This window comes from Temnothorax longispinosus, chromosome 8 (assembly GCF_030848805.1).
Source record: "Temnothorax longispinosus isolate EJ_2023e chromosome 8, Tlon_JGU_v1, whole genome shotgun sequence".
In the NCBI taxonomy this organism is placed as follows: Eukaryota; Metazoa; Arthropoda; class Insecta; order Hymenoptera; family Formicidae; genus Temnothorax; species Temnothorax longispinosus.
The window spans coordinates 1343609-1356875 of NC_092365.1; the positions used below are offsets into that span (position 1 = coordinate 1343609).

At 40.7% G+C, this 13267-nt stretch overlaps 1 protein-coding gene and 1 long non-coding RNA gene across 3 annotated transcripts in view; one reads left to right on the forward strand and one right to left on the reverse strand.

Moving 5' to 3' along the window:
- Positions 1–601: 601 nt before the first annotated feature.
- Positions 602–13267, forward strand: part of LOC139818107 (LIM domain only protein 3) — a 71403-nt gene continuing 58737 nt past the window's right edge. For both annotated transcript variants that reach the window (XR_011733380.1, XM_071786611.1), the window contains exons 1-2: positions 602–2086; positions 3156–3194. The gene's annotated coding sequence lies outside the window, so the exon portion shown is untranslated. The remainder of the gene's footprint in view (positions 2087–3155; positions 3195–13267) is intronic.
- LOC139818111 (uncharacterized) overlaps positions 1950–13267 on the reverse strand; it is a 182604-nt gene continuing 171286 nt past the window's right edge. Inside the window, exon 3 of the long non-coding RNA XR_011733381.1 lies at positions 1950–2083. This is a non-coding gene — a long non-coding RNA (uncharacterized lncRNA). The remainder of the gene's footprint in view (positions 2084–13267) is intronic.

Sequence of the window (13267 nt, forward strand, 5' to 3'; positions counted from 1 at the left end):
AAATCATCGAAATCACACGAACATATAATTATTAAAAGGAACTCGAAGTTACTATTTATAATTTTTATATAGATTTAAAGAGAATACATTTCGAGAAGTAAGATCGATGTAGAGCAGTGAAAAAAAAAGAAAGAAGCGAGAAAGATATTATTTATCTGTAAGTTCAAACAATAATGTAATTTTTACAATAGAGCGAGGCGAACAGACGTGGCTATCTCTATTGCAAAAAAAAGTTAAACAAATATTTTAATATTACAATTTCACGTTATTCTATACGCAACATTTCGCCATTCCGCAAATTGCTCGCTACTCCACTCGAATCTCGCATTGTAATTTTGCGCCAATTTGTAATTTGAATAAGGATATATATTTCTCCGCATTTCGTTTGCATATCAATTTTGACGCGTCTATTCTTCGTGAAAGACATTGAATATAACGTTGCCGAGCATCGTGGCCCGCTGTGAAAGGTGTAGACAACATCTCGTTACGAACTTTAATTTCAAATTTCAAACGCTCATTTCAAACGCACCGACCGTTCCGACGTCGGCCGCCGCGCGCGCGCGCGCCGCCCGGCCGCCATGACACTTTCGCTGCGCGGCGGTCGGGACGCACGTCGTCGCGCGAACGCTCCCGCGGTTAATCGCAGATTTTGCTTATTCGGAGTGAGTGACAAACGCAAATTCTCGTCGGGAGTGCCGATTGAAGTGACGGGCGATCGCCGGAGCATATCGTTTACCGCTGATCTTCTCGACCGACGCCGCATCGACGTTTCGCAATCGTCTTCGCCTCACCTCGCTGTGCTTCGGAACGGATACAGTCCCGCTACTCCCGCTAGTCCCGCTGGGAGTACAAATCCCCGACATATACCGCGAGAATAATCATCGCGAGTGCCTTCGAGAGGCTCGAAGCGCGTACGGCGAGCTTTTCGCTGGACGTAGCACGCCGAAATCAGTCGTTTTTGATTACACAATTAATTGCCGCGCCTTGAATTAAAAGTGACTTATTCGTCACTCTTGTCGGGACGTAAAAAAGGCTTCCAGGACGCCACGATACTTCGCGAAGGCGCGTTCACGGGAAAATTCCGCGCGTGTATGCTCGACAGAGGAGAGAGAATTAAAGATCGATGTGCATAAAATATTCGTCGTGATAATATGGGTAGCACGATTGTACGTAGCTACGAGTTAATTCTTCGTCAGGAAACGAGCCGTAAACGTACATAATAAACAAAGCCGTTCCGGGAATCCACGCCTACGGCGTCTTGGCGCCTAGCGTCGACATCGTAAACAAGCGAGCTCGCCTTCCCCCCCCCCTCCCCTCACCTGTACGCGCGTCATGGTATTTTTCGAAATAACTTATTTACGCGCAGAGTCGTTCCGGCTGTCGCGAGGATCGGTTCGTGCTTCTCTCCGCGCTCATCTCGTTGCTCGCGTTTCCGCGCGTGATTGATCGATCGGTTTGGTGTCGTGCATCGAAATTCGCTTGCTAATAATCGGCGACGATAATCGTCGTGTGATATTCGCCGGCATTGCATTCGACGGAGACTCTCGATTGAACGACGCGACACACGTGACAGTATTTAATTAGCGTATTTAAGTTTCATAGGCCATTCATGGACCCATCGTAAAAGTGATTAATTTCTAATTAAAAAAGAAATTATTTTCTATCCTCAATATTTCTTGATTTTATTTCTGTAACGTAATACAATTTATTTCCAAAATTTGAATTTTTTAATAATAAATTAAATCTCCTTAAAATAAACTGCATTAAACGTGGATCAATTTGGCATAAAATCAATTCCAACAGCCTATGAAGGTTAATACGAACCGAATTTGTTGGTTTCGCACAATCTCCAAGTTTCGGTCGCGCGATTCATGGAGCGAAGGGCGTTTTCTTCCGCGATGATTTCCGGATCCGCGATCCTTCGGACAAAGCAAAGTGCGACTGACTTACAAAATTTCCGTTCGGCAGTGACAAAGTGCCCGTTTCCGATGTACATCGTTTCCTCGATCCTGGAGTGATGCCTTTCTACTGGAGGAACTTGCAGGCATCGGAGCAACCGGCGGAGCAGACTGCAATACCCTGGCTGGTGAGTGAAATTAATTATTTATTTGTTATTTAATCTTCCCACGGATACCGGTACGTGTATGTTTTATTCACCGCAGTATTTTTTATTCTTTCCATTCTTTTTCTTTTTATTTAACCCTACTTTACTTATACTCGCGTGGTCTTTTTTAACGTAATTACCCGCGTAGAGTGTATTTTACACTCTAATATTATATCTTCTTATTTTCATTACTCTTTTTGATCATTTACAATTAGATGAAGGTTGATGATAGTATCTATGCATTTTAAATAAAGATTAATGCAAAAATTGTTTAATTGTGAAACAATTTGTGCAACATTTGATCGATAAAAACGTTTTACTCTGTGAATTTAGTAAATTTCTAAGGCTGTATTTTACACTCCCGCGCGAGTCACGTAAAGTTAATTAATTGCTATTAAATTGAATAAAAATGTATTTGAACAAAAAAGATTACTTCTAAAGGCGATTTAATTAAGAAAATTTTTTTATGTTCTTTAAAAATTTCTCCCTGAAGAAGTTAAATATCTGCTGTGATATTACACGTGCCTGTAACTGTGTAGTTCTTTATTAAGTATTAATTAAAGCGTTTAAAAATAATTATCGTAAAGGATACTTCTCATATCCGCATTTATTAAAAGTATCTATTATTTATATAAATATTTGAACAATATTCGATTGTGACAGTAACGGGCTAATATGAAATTGATGACATAATTTAATTTCTAAACTCATTCCGAATATTTTATTATGTAGTATTCTAGTCCTAGTCAATTTTCCTGGGTATCAAAAAGTACTTATCGATCTTTAATTTGAAATTCTTTGTAAATATCTTCACCCATTGAACTTTGTGACGGTTTAATACGCGGGCGGAAAATATCGCGAGTAACAGAAGTGAAAAATAATTATATAATCGAAACATTTAATTAAACAATGTGTTTGAATGTTTGTTTGTACAATTTATTCTACATATAGTTGGATTTTAACCAACACGGAAATAATTAAATAACACGCGGTAATTAAAATACGTAAAATGCACGATAAAATAATAATTATAATGTATTTATTTTTCCAGGTATAGTCGAGGACGTACTTAGCTAGGGTACAACGACTGGTGAGTAAACTCGTTTATCATGTTTGCATAATATACAATTCTGATATCCGTTATCCTTTTATTCGCCTATTTATCATTATCAATTATTAAATATCGCGCTCATCTTCGTGTTTAGGATTTCTGCGAATAAATAACAAGATACCAAATTACTTTCTTCCTATTTCGACGGCAAAAGATAATTAAAATATGCGATAATAATGAGCAGCGATCGCAATTATTTTCTATACTAGCCATTTATTCGATCATTGTCTATTCTCGTTCTGTCGATAAAAAGCATGAAATCGCAGTAATTATCGTCACCATCATAAAAATCATTTACTTTCACATTCGAGCTTCTCAGAAATCAAATTGATCAATTCCACTTTTTGTAACTTTTTTAAATTCTAGTATCAAAGCACATTTAGAACTTTATCGATTTTTTTTTACTTCATGGAGTTGATCTGCCTGGCTTTTGTGAGATTCACTTAATACCGAAATCCTAGGCATGAAAATCGGCCACTAGTTATAAATCAAATCGTGATAGATATTTTCTTTCACTTCTCTGTGTTATTATCAATTATGAAAAAAATTATAGCGTTATAAAATTACGCATGTTTTATATTGAAACGAGACGTAGATTATTTCACTCGAAGTAGGTAGTTTTAAGAAGACACTTATGAATTCGGTCTGATCAAGAGATATCGAAACTCGACATCCGTTAGCGTTACACAAAAATAAAATCGTGACGGTCGACGTCGGCAGAGACAGGAACAGAGAGGGAGAGAGAGGGCTTTTTCGCGCGAGCGGCGCTTTCTTCGGGTTGGCAATCCTTCACAGTTAACGCCCCTAATCGTATTCATTAAAGTGCTCTCAATGCTTTTACACGGCTCTCAAGCTCCCGCCACCACTTTCTCGCTCCCGCTTCTCGCAAACGCTTCTTCCTCGCCCGCCCCCCTCCTCCCCCTTCGCGTCGTGGTCCTTCCGCCTTAGCGCCTCCGCTTTCAGCGCTCAAGATTTCGAGCGGATTCCCTCTCGCACTCTTCTCTCTTCCTCTCTTCCTTTCTTCCTCTCCCTGTAGGTTAAATAAAACCTATCTCTCTCCATCTCTATTTTTCTTCTTTATCTATTACGCTCTCTTCGTCGTTCTCCATCCTGTTTTCTTTTCTCTCTCTCTCTCTCTCTCTCTCTCTCTCTCTCTCTCGTTTTCCCGGCCCGGTCGTCGAGAGAGCTTTTAAGTTAGCAACAATGCGCGGATTTATAAACCAGCGGCAGCGGGCATTGTTATCGGCGAGTGATTGGAAGCCGTCGTTTCGACACCGGTCGAATACCAACCATCGGTTGCCCGGGCCATTGTTGACCTCTTTATCTTGGAAATTCGTGGGTGCTACGGTCTCTACCTTCTACGTACCGCTTGCCCGCCCGCCCGTCCGTCCGTCCATCCGTACGTAGTACGTACGTTCGTCCGTCCATCCGTCCAGGGACTCGCTAAATCACTCGGGTTTTATTGATGGACCGCGGGGCAGAAAGGCGCGCGCCCGAACGGGCCGGTGCCTCGGTATCACGGCTCGTGATAAACGGCCCATTGTGGACCGCCTTTTCTTCATGGCTCCTTAGTGTGTCGCGCGTGCGGTACTTTCGACCGTTTCCCATTTGAGCGCCGGATCGGATTTACTCGTTTCTTCGGCCGCCGAATGACAGGACCGCGTCGAGGCATGTCCGAATTGATGTGGCATAAATGTGGCAGCGGTGATGTCTGATCGAAATCTTGCGAAACGGAGAGACAATTAATATTTATACTTCTAGATATATAAAGATTGTGAGGATAAAAGTAAATAGTTATTGAGAAAAGTATGAGAAGATGTGACATCTTTGAAATTAATGCATCACGCAAGAAAGCTTGTTTGAGATTATTTTAAATTAATTCATGTCGATTTGGCGTAAAATAACAAATGACGGTGTCGTAAGTTAACAACGAAGAGTTCTGACCGGTCGTCAGCTTCACTTGTTTCTACCTCAAGAAACTAAAGTCTCAATCCTTGCTAAATATAAATAGAGAATTGAGAAATAATCCTGTACACGAAGTATAGTTTCGAATAACAGTATTTTTCGGGTCCGTTTCAAGCGAAGAACTGCCACTTTTCGGACAAAAGCTGTACTGACTGTAAAGAGCACCTATATTTCTCACCGATAGTGCAGCTTTTGTCCGAGGAACATGGCTTCCTCACTCGAGAACGATCCAAAAAAAAAAGCGTCGTTGATCAACACCGTCTCGCGTACGAAACCCCTTTCCCGCGACTAAAGGGTTAAAGCCGGACCCGATTTGCTCGCCCTGACGAAGGAAGCGTGACCGCTGTCCGGAATACATATGTAGATGGGATTTCAAGTCCGCATTTAACCGCCTTACATCGGCGTAAACGCTCGCCGTGTCGCGTTCTCACCCTATAACGTCTGTGTTTCACGTTTTCTGCGCCACGGCCGTCGGTGTAGCTTTAATGCGGAGCACGTGGATGCGCGTCGATCTCGCCGAATTATACGCGTCGGTGACACTCGTCGGTACAATGGGATACCCGGGGTGAATCGCGCACGTTTCTACCCCCTCGGCTCGCAAGCTGACTTTCCCATGATGTGCCCATAATCAGATCATCTCTATCCTACACACCCTACCAATACCGTACATCGCGTTGTGCCGTACCATACCCTATACCCTGTCCCACCCTGCCTACCCTACCACATTATGCCGTCAGTCTCTCTCTTCTATCGGCTATGTCACACACGTCCGCACACGCGTACAATCTGCTCCGTAATCCCGAATTTTCTAACTAACTGGTTTTTTACGCGTCGCTCAGCTGAATAATCAATCTCACGATTAGTCCTTGCTACTGGGGTAACGGCGAATATATAATGGCGAATACATTGTATATTATCGTGCGCTTTGTACCGCGTGTCCGCGGTACTTTTTTTTTTACAATGCCTTTTTACAATACCTGACTTCTCTAAATCAAAACGCGAGAATTTGCAGAGATGATGAACATAGATTTTAGGCATTAGTGTAACAAGGATTGATTTTAATTTATCCGACTTTTAATTTATTCTTAGTAATTATATAATTAAGTAATTCATAGTAATTAATTTTCATTAAAAATCAGTGACGCTCTACTTTTAGTTTTAATACTTTTAACCTATACATGAACCGCAAAAACTCCCCGTCTGTCATTGTTGTAATCCAGGAGCAGCATTTCGGAGTTGTATGTGTGTGTTGTGTGTGATCCTTTCTAAAAATCCTGATCGCGAAGCAACAATTCTTCGTTTGTGGTTTACGGCATCGCGTGAATTCTTGCGCGCGCTAAAATGTACATACGAGATACATTGTGCCGCGTACAAAGAACTATCGATTTTCAAGAGCGACCGGCACGTGTCCCAAATACCGGGGCACGTGCCGACTCGCTTCAGTTCCGAGAAACCGCAAGATGCGTTAGACAGAGAGAGACAGAGAGATTGCAGCCGCATTTGACGATTCAGTCGCACGCGTCCTCTTGCGTTTGCACCGCGTGCACGTTACACGTATATAAATACGCCTGCGTATCGATCCCATACGCGCGATTTTTCGAGGTTGCCCTTCTCGCAGTCCGCCGTTGGAGGCAATCTTCCATCGATCTAATCCGTAATTACGTCGCTGAAAGAGCGACCCGGGAGTCACGGACACCTCGATAACGCAGAAAAGTTCCCCAGTCATTTTTCAGGCGGGTAGGCCCTGCGATCAGCTACAGCCGTATATTCCCTCCGCCAGAGAGATGACATCTTTCATATAAATGCTATTAAAACTATTTATGTCGGATTACTGGTATTAATACTATGATACGATAATTTATTATATGTAACATAAATTATTGGGATTTGTTTTTAAGATATGCTATTAATTGCTTATTATCTTATTTTTGTCAAAGGATCAACTTAACGCTTTTGTCTCCCAAAATTTTTATAATATTTATACGATTCAGATTATTCGTGACATAAAAAATTTAATTTATCGATCAGAATAAATTAAAAATCCTTAAAAAATCATTCTTTCTAAAAAATAATAAAAAACCCTTCACAAGAGAGAGTTTAAGCTATAAAAGTATTCGGAGCTTTATGTTATACGTTTATTCAAAATATGCAATGATTTATCGAAATCATATATTGTTGTATCACTTGTAAAAATATATATAAGCAGATAAAGGAGATTTTGAAAGAAACGGATATCTCAAGTGAAATTGTGTGCTTTAGTGAATTAAGAAAGAGAAAATTGTTCCCATGATTTCATACAGCAAAATATATACTTTCTTCGATTTATTGAAATTACAGTTTGTTTTATTCATATCACATTATTTCACATTTTTCATTATTTATCGATGGGAATAAAATAAATATTAATTTTTAAATACTCATTGTGGATCTAATGATATTTTTTTAAATATAATAATAAGAAAATCAAATTTCAAAAAGGGTTTAAATAATTTGTTACGGTTGAAATTTGCATAAATATACATATCGATCAGATGGCAATTTACTCACCAAATTAGAATTTAAGTAAGCAGCAATAATTCCGGTTATTCTTTCGAAATCGAGTGAAATAAAACGTTTTCTTAGGCGATGTAAATGAATTCATAAAATAAAGAGTAACATATAAGAGCAACACTAATCAACGAATCCATTGAACTTAATTTGAAATATAAGGACATTAAATTAAATTAAATTAAATTTGAGCATATATACATGCATGCATTCATACATCAAGAAGCGCGGTAGCCTCTCGCGCCATGTATATTTTTCGCAAAGTTATTATTTTACTATATTTTTATATTGTTTAGTATTTGTTTTGTAATACTTAAATATTTCTGTATGTGACATGATAACGGTTCAGACGCGATATACGGAGCTCGAGCTCGAGCGTTATTGGTTACTTGCGGCGCGGTGTAGCTTATTTTTTGTATTTATTGTGTATGTGTATACACGTGGATACCTTACCACGCCATTTTTACGGTAACCCTCGAACGAACAGGCGTGAGCTGCTCTGTGTGTTACCGCATCATTGTCCCACGAAACGCGACATGAATACCAAGTGAAAACGTGAATTTCACTTATGACAGTTATCGAATTTGCCCATACAATTCTATAACTTATGATTTACATTTACAATATCGATTACTTATCGAAAATATTCTGCATTGCATACAATATATACAACCTTCATTTGAGGTAAGAATTGAAGAAGCATTTCTTGGACATATACTTATAAATTTTTACTTCAGTGATCTTTACGCACCATAATGATACTTTTTAATCCATACTTTAATTTCGAATATATCTTATATCGCGTCTTGAATTTTACGTCCATTTTAGATAGAATTTACCAATCAATTACAAGCACCGTGATACATGATAAATCGTGATATTGATTGTTTATAAATCTGTCGAATAAAATATTTGACATTTATTATAATATAGTATAATATTAAATATTACGGTCGAATGTGTTGGTATAACACATTAATGAGTTAATAAGTGAGCACGGGGATAGGTGCTCGTTTTTTGGAGTATAAAGTTATTGCGCGGCTCTTCGCCGACGATAACTTCTCAACAGGTACACGATCTTAGCGCAGTATAGCTCAGTACCTTGAGGTAAAAACCCAGAGACGCGAGAAAGCCAACTGTTATATCCATTACACTCTTAAAACAACATTGTCATGAGCTCAATAGTTTTTATGTGGCAAAGCGCATAGGCGCTCAAGTTGGAGGATAAGATGAGACGATCCGTCGCGTCGCATTTTCGAGAACGTTATGCAAAGTCTCGTATGAAAGACTCATTACGATAATCCGTGCGTGATCGTAATCACTAGTATTTTCTTAGTTTTGATTTCGAAAGTGCCATGCAAAGTATATATCGATTTTAATTATTAGTATAAAATCGTGTCAATTTCAGCGTTCTCAGAGTAGTCGTTGTTCATATGACGATCGCGGACAGCCTTGATAATTGACTTTACTGGTGCGTGGTGGGACATCGGTCGTACCGGTGGATGGAGATGATTCTCATTGTGGATTGAACTCGCTCACCATTTTTCGAGGATCTTTTTTCTTTCTTGGGGATACTACGCACCCACCATGTGGGGCTAAGTCCTTAATTAGGCAAATCAAGCTAGTTGTTCGAACGTGCTGAGATAACACGATTATCGCGAATAAAATCATGTTAATAAAATAATCATGTTAATTCATGTTTCGGGAATACCACATAAAATGTGCGATTTTAATTATTATTATATAGTCGCGCCCTTGTATAGAGAGCCTCTGCAGGTTAATCTGTTTTTATCGAATAAAGCGGAACAGTCGTATAAAAAAATAAAATTGTTTATGCATTTTCCTAACAATTGTCAATAAAGTTTCACATTGATGTTTTTAAATTATAAACCTGCACTATTTAAACATCAATTTACAGACCCTCAATATAACATGGGTTTATATAACACGGATTCATATATCACGACGGAAAATTTTTAATACTTGTTTGTTTTAAAATAAAATATAAAATATAAAATATTTTGTTATATTATATGTATTATATATCTATATATAAAATACTTCATTTATACTGTCGTCCTGAAAAATATTTCGCAAACCCTCCAAATTCACACAATATACACAATTCAATCCGTAACACAACGGCTGTAACGGTTTCGTGTGCAGATATGCTCACACGCTTCTTTGCCGCGCTAATCTGTCCCTAATCGCGTACCAGACATTGTCACGGCGGTGCCGTTTTCCCCGACGATTCAATGCGAACCACCGAGAAGGATCCGCACCCCTCTCGACGGCTCTCGCAACACGACGGTAAACAAGTGGCCGGGTTTTTCTTTGCACAATATGTTGCAGGACCATTACTTAGTCGTGGCAACCTCCGTTCTCGCGGGGAGAGTGGCTCTTACCTAAATAACCACTCAGTCACTCGCAGACTTCTCTTAGCCGGAGAGGACGGCGGGAAGGAGAGAAACAGAGTGAGTAAGTGAAACAGAAATAAGGATAGAAGGACGGAGAGAGAGAGAGAGGAAGAGAGAGAGAGAGAGAACGAGGGAATAGTCGGGGAACGAGAGAGGAGGATAAAGGATGTGAGACGAGGGGCAAGCGAGCAGCCCGACCGGGCGGGGGTGGCCCCGATACTATTACGTGATGTAAGAGTAACCGAGCATCCAGAAACCACCCCGTCAGATTAACGAGGCCATTCTCCGATTGATTTCTCGAGGAGCGCGCTTCGACCGTTAACTTCTATATCGCGCTCCCGCGAAGGTGGAACGACTGCTTTTTGCGCGATCCGATATACAGGGCGATATTGAACTCCGGCCGATGGACTTTTAGCCATTAGACGGATTATTTGATCAATTTGGGGCCGATTTCTTTTCTTAGACAAAAATATTATTACTGAGTATTATCATTAACAATATTTATTATACGTTTCATGATAAGTTCTTTCCGAGCTATAAAATAAATATACAAATGCATGCGTCATATATGTAACCAGATAATATGTATTATAGAAAGACGATTCCCTATTAATGTAATTTCAACTTTAAAGAGCATTAGTAGAAGGAGAACAATTACTGAAAAAATAATAAGTTATAAATAAATGTAGATAAAGATCTTTTGGACGAATTAATTCAACACTCAAATAGATACAAAATATTGTTTCTTAATTATTTTGCAACAGACTGAATAGACTTTTTTGATAGAGAATAAATATCTTAAGTTGCATTACCAAAATATTTAATCATAAAATCACATTTTCAAAAAAAAAAAATATTGGCAACTATTGCTGATGATACGGTGCAAGCTGTTGTAGCTGAAGGACAAATTGCGAATAAACTCGATCTCTCTCTTGCTTCCTCCCTCCTTTCCTCCTTCCCTCCTAAATCTGCTGATTTCGCGAGAACGATGCGTTGCAGCAGGCGAAACATATCAAATGACGTTATTCGCGCCATAGAGAAGCGGAACTCGAGATATAGAGGGGGCCGGGCGAGTGTGCGAAAGGAGGCGAGACGAGACGAGACGAGACACGTAATGGCGTGTCGGAGTTAACCGGTTGATAACCATCGGCTATAATTAACTCGGGAGAACCGGTGAACGAACACCCGAACCCGATAACTGCACCGAACCGCAAGCTATGAGTTTACGATACGTTTGTATGCGCGTCGGAGGGAGTGCTTCTTGCCCTTTCGGCTGCAATCGCGGGGATTCTTGACGAGATCGCTGCATGGGCGTACGGGGAGGAACCGACTGTAATCGGAATTACGTTCGAGTGCATTATGTACCTCCGGATGCGGAGCATCCCGCGCATATACGATAATGTCTGTTTTACGGCTGGGTAGCTTCGTTAACCGACGATAATATTACTCGCGCGTAGATGCGTGTGGCGATCTATCAAAACCAAAAACTACGACATTCGGGAGCCTCAACGTCTTGCCAAAAATCCAAAGCTTGAAGTATAAATTATAAAGTACGAAATAATCGTAAATCGATAAATATATTTTAGCTACTTGTTTACGCACGTAATAAAATTTAGCCAGATGTATATTTCGTAAAGTCAGAAATATAGATTTCTTGCACTACAGTTGATTATACGTTCTCGGATTGATAAATAATAAAGTATATGAATGTAGTTGAACGAGATGTGCCGTGTTATAGCGTAATAAAAAAAAAAAACGAACTCGTTTCTATCTTATATTTTATTTACAATGCAAACAGCGAATAAATGTGAAATAAACGAGAAGTGAAATTTTTTCTTAAATAACGAAATGAATGAGGATTTATTCGAATAGTGTCTGATTTTCTCCGCGGATTATATACAACCGGAAACGAGTCTCGCCGGGCATGAATAATTGACGAGACGCATTTGGCAACCGGGCGGCGATCTGTTCGCAGTCGAATCCGCAATTTTCGTTAAGCGTCGATTTTCCTCCTTTTTCCTCGCTCACGGGACTTGGACTCGCTTCCTTCCCCGAAGGGGAAGGCTTGTCCGCCGCCGAGAGGAAGGAAAGTTACGCCACACCGCACAATCATCGGTCAGTCTTTTAATTTCCTATATTGGAGCGGGAGCGTGTGTATACGGATTTGGAATTGGTGTGCGAACACGCGTACGCACGTGAGCGACGTGAGGGTCAGTGGCGGATATAAAATAGATGCGCGCTCGAGGCTTTCCATACATTGGGTGAACCTCTCGGTTTCTTATCCACCGTTGATGACCTTTAAATCTAAGTTACCCGAACAAGAGAGAGAGAGAAAGAGAATTCATCGTTACATGATCCGTTTGCACGGCAAACTACGGGAGATATATTACACCCCACGGATTATATCGCGCCTAGGGCGTCAAACCGTCTTGACTCGTCACTGACGTGAGGTGCGGACGAAGGATCGACGAAGGAGGGAAGGAAGCAGGGTGCTGTGAATGAGATAGAAAGAGTCAAACAAGGTAGTAGCGAGGAAGAAAGAGAGAGAGAGAGAGAGAGAAGAAAAGAGAATGAAGGATCAGGGTAGAAACAGAGAGAGAGACAGAGGAAGAGAGGGAAGGAGAGCGAGGGGATGAAGGGATGGCTCGTGCGCGAGGGTCGGCACGGAGTGGTAATTGGCTGTCAGTGCTTCCCAGTCCTACCAACCACCCAACAACCCCGAGAGATTGGTATCGCTTATAATTAACTTCTCCGTGCCACGAAGCCACCATCGGCGTCCACGAAAGGAGAAAGGCAGGGCGGGAGGGAGGGAGAGTGATAGCTGGAAAGCACAGAAGTATAGAAGATCGCCAGGGATCAGCGGTGGAGCGCGGAGGGGGTTGTTCCGCGACATAGAGTGGACGAGTGTTTTTGGACGGTCCGGAAGTCCGAAAGATGACTGGATGGCCGGGTAGCCGGATATCCACGGAATCTTGGCTTTCACGACGTATTCGTGACACGTAGGGTGCTTGGCAAAGAAAAAAGTATAAGTCGAAGATTCAATGACCGTGGGTGTTCAAGCATAAATTTTAGGTCACTGAATTCTGAATGTTTTCCATCCGACTCGGTATATAGTAAAGAGTA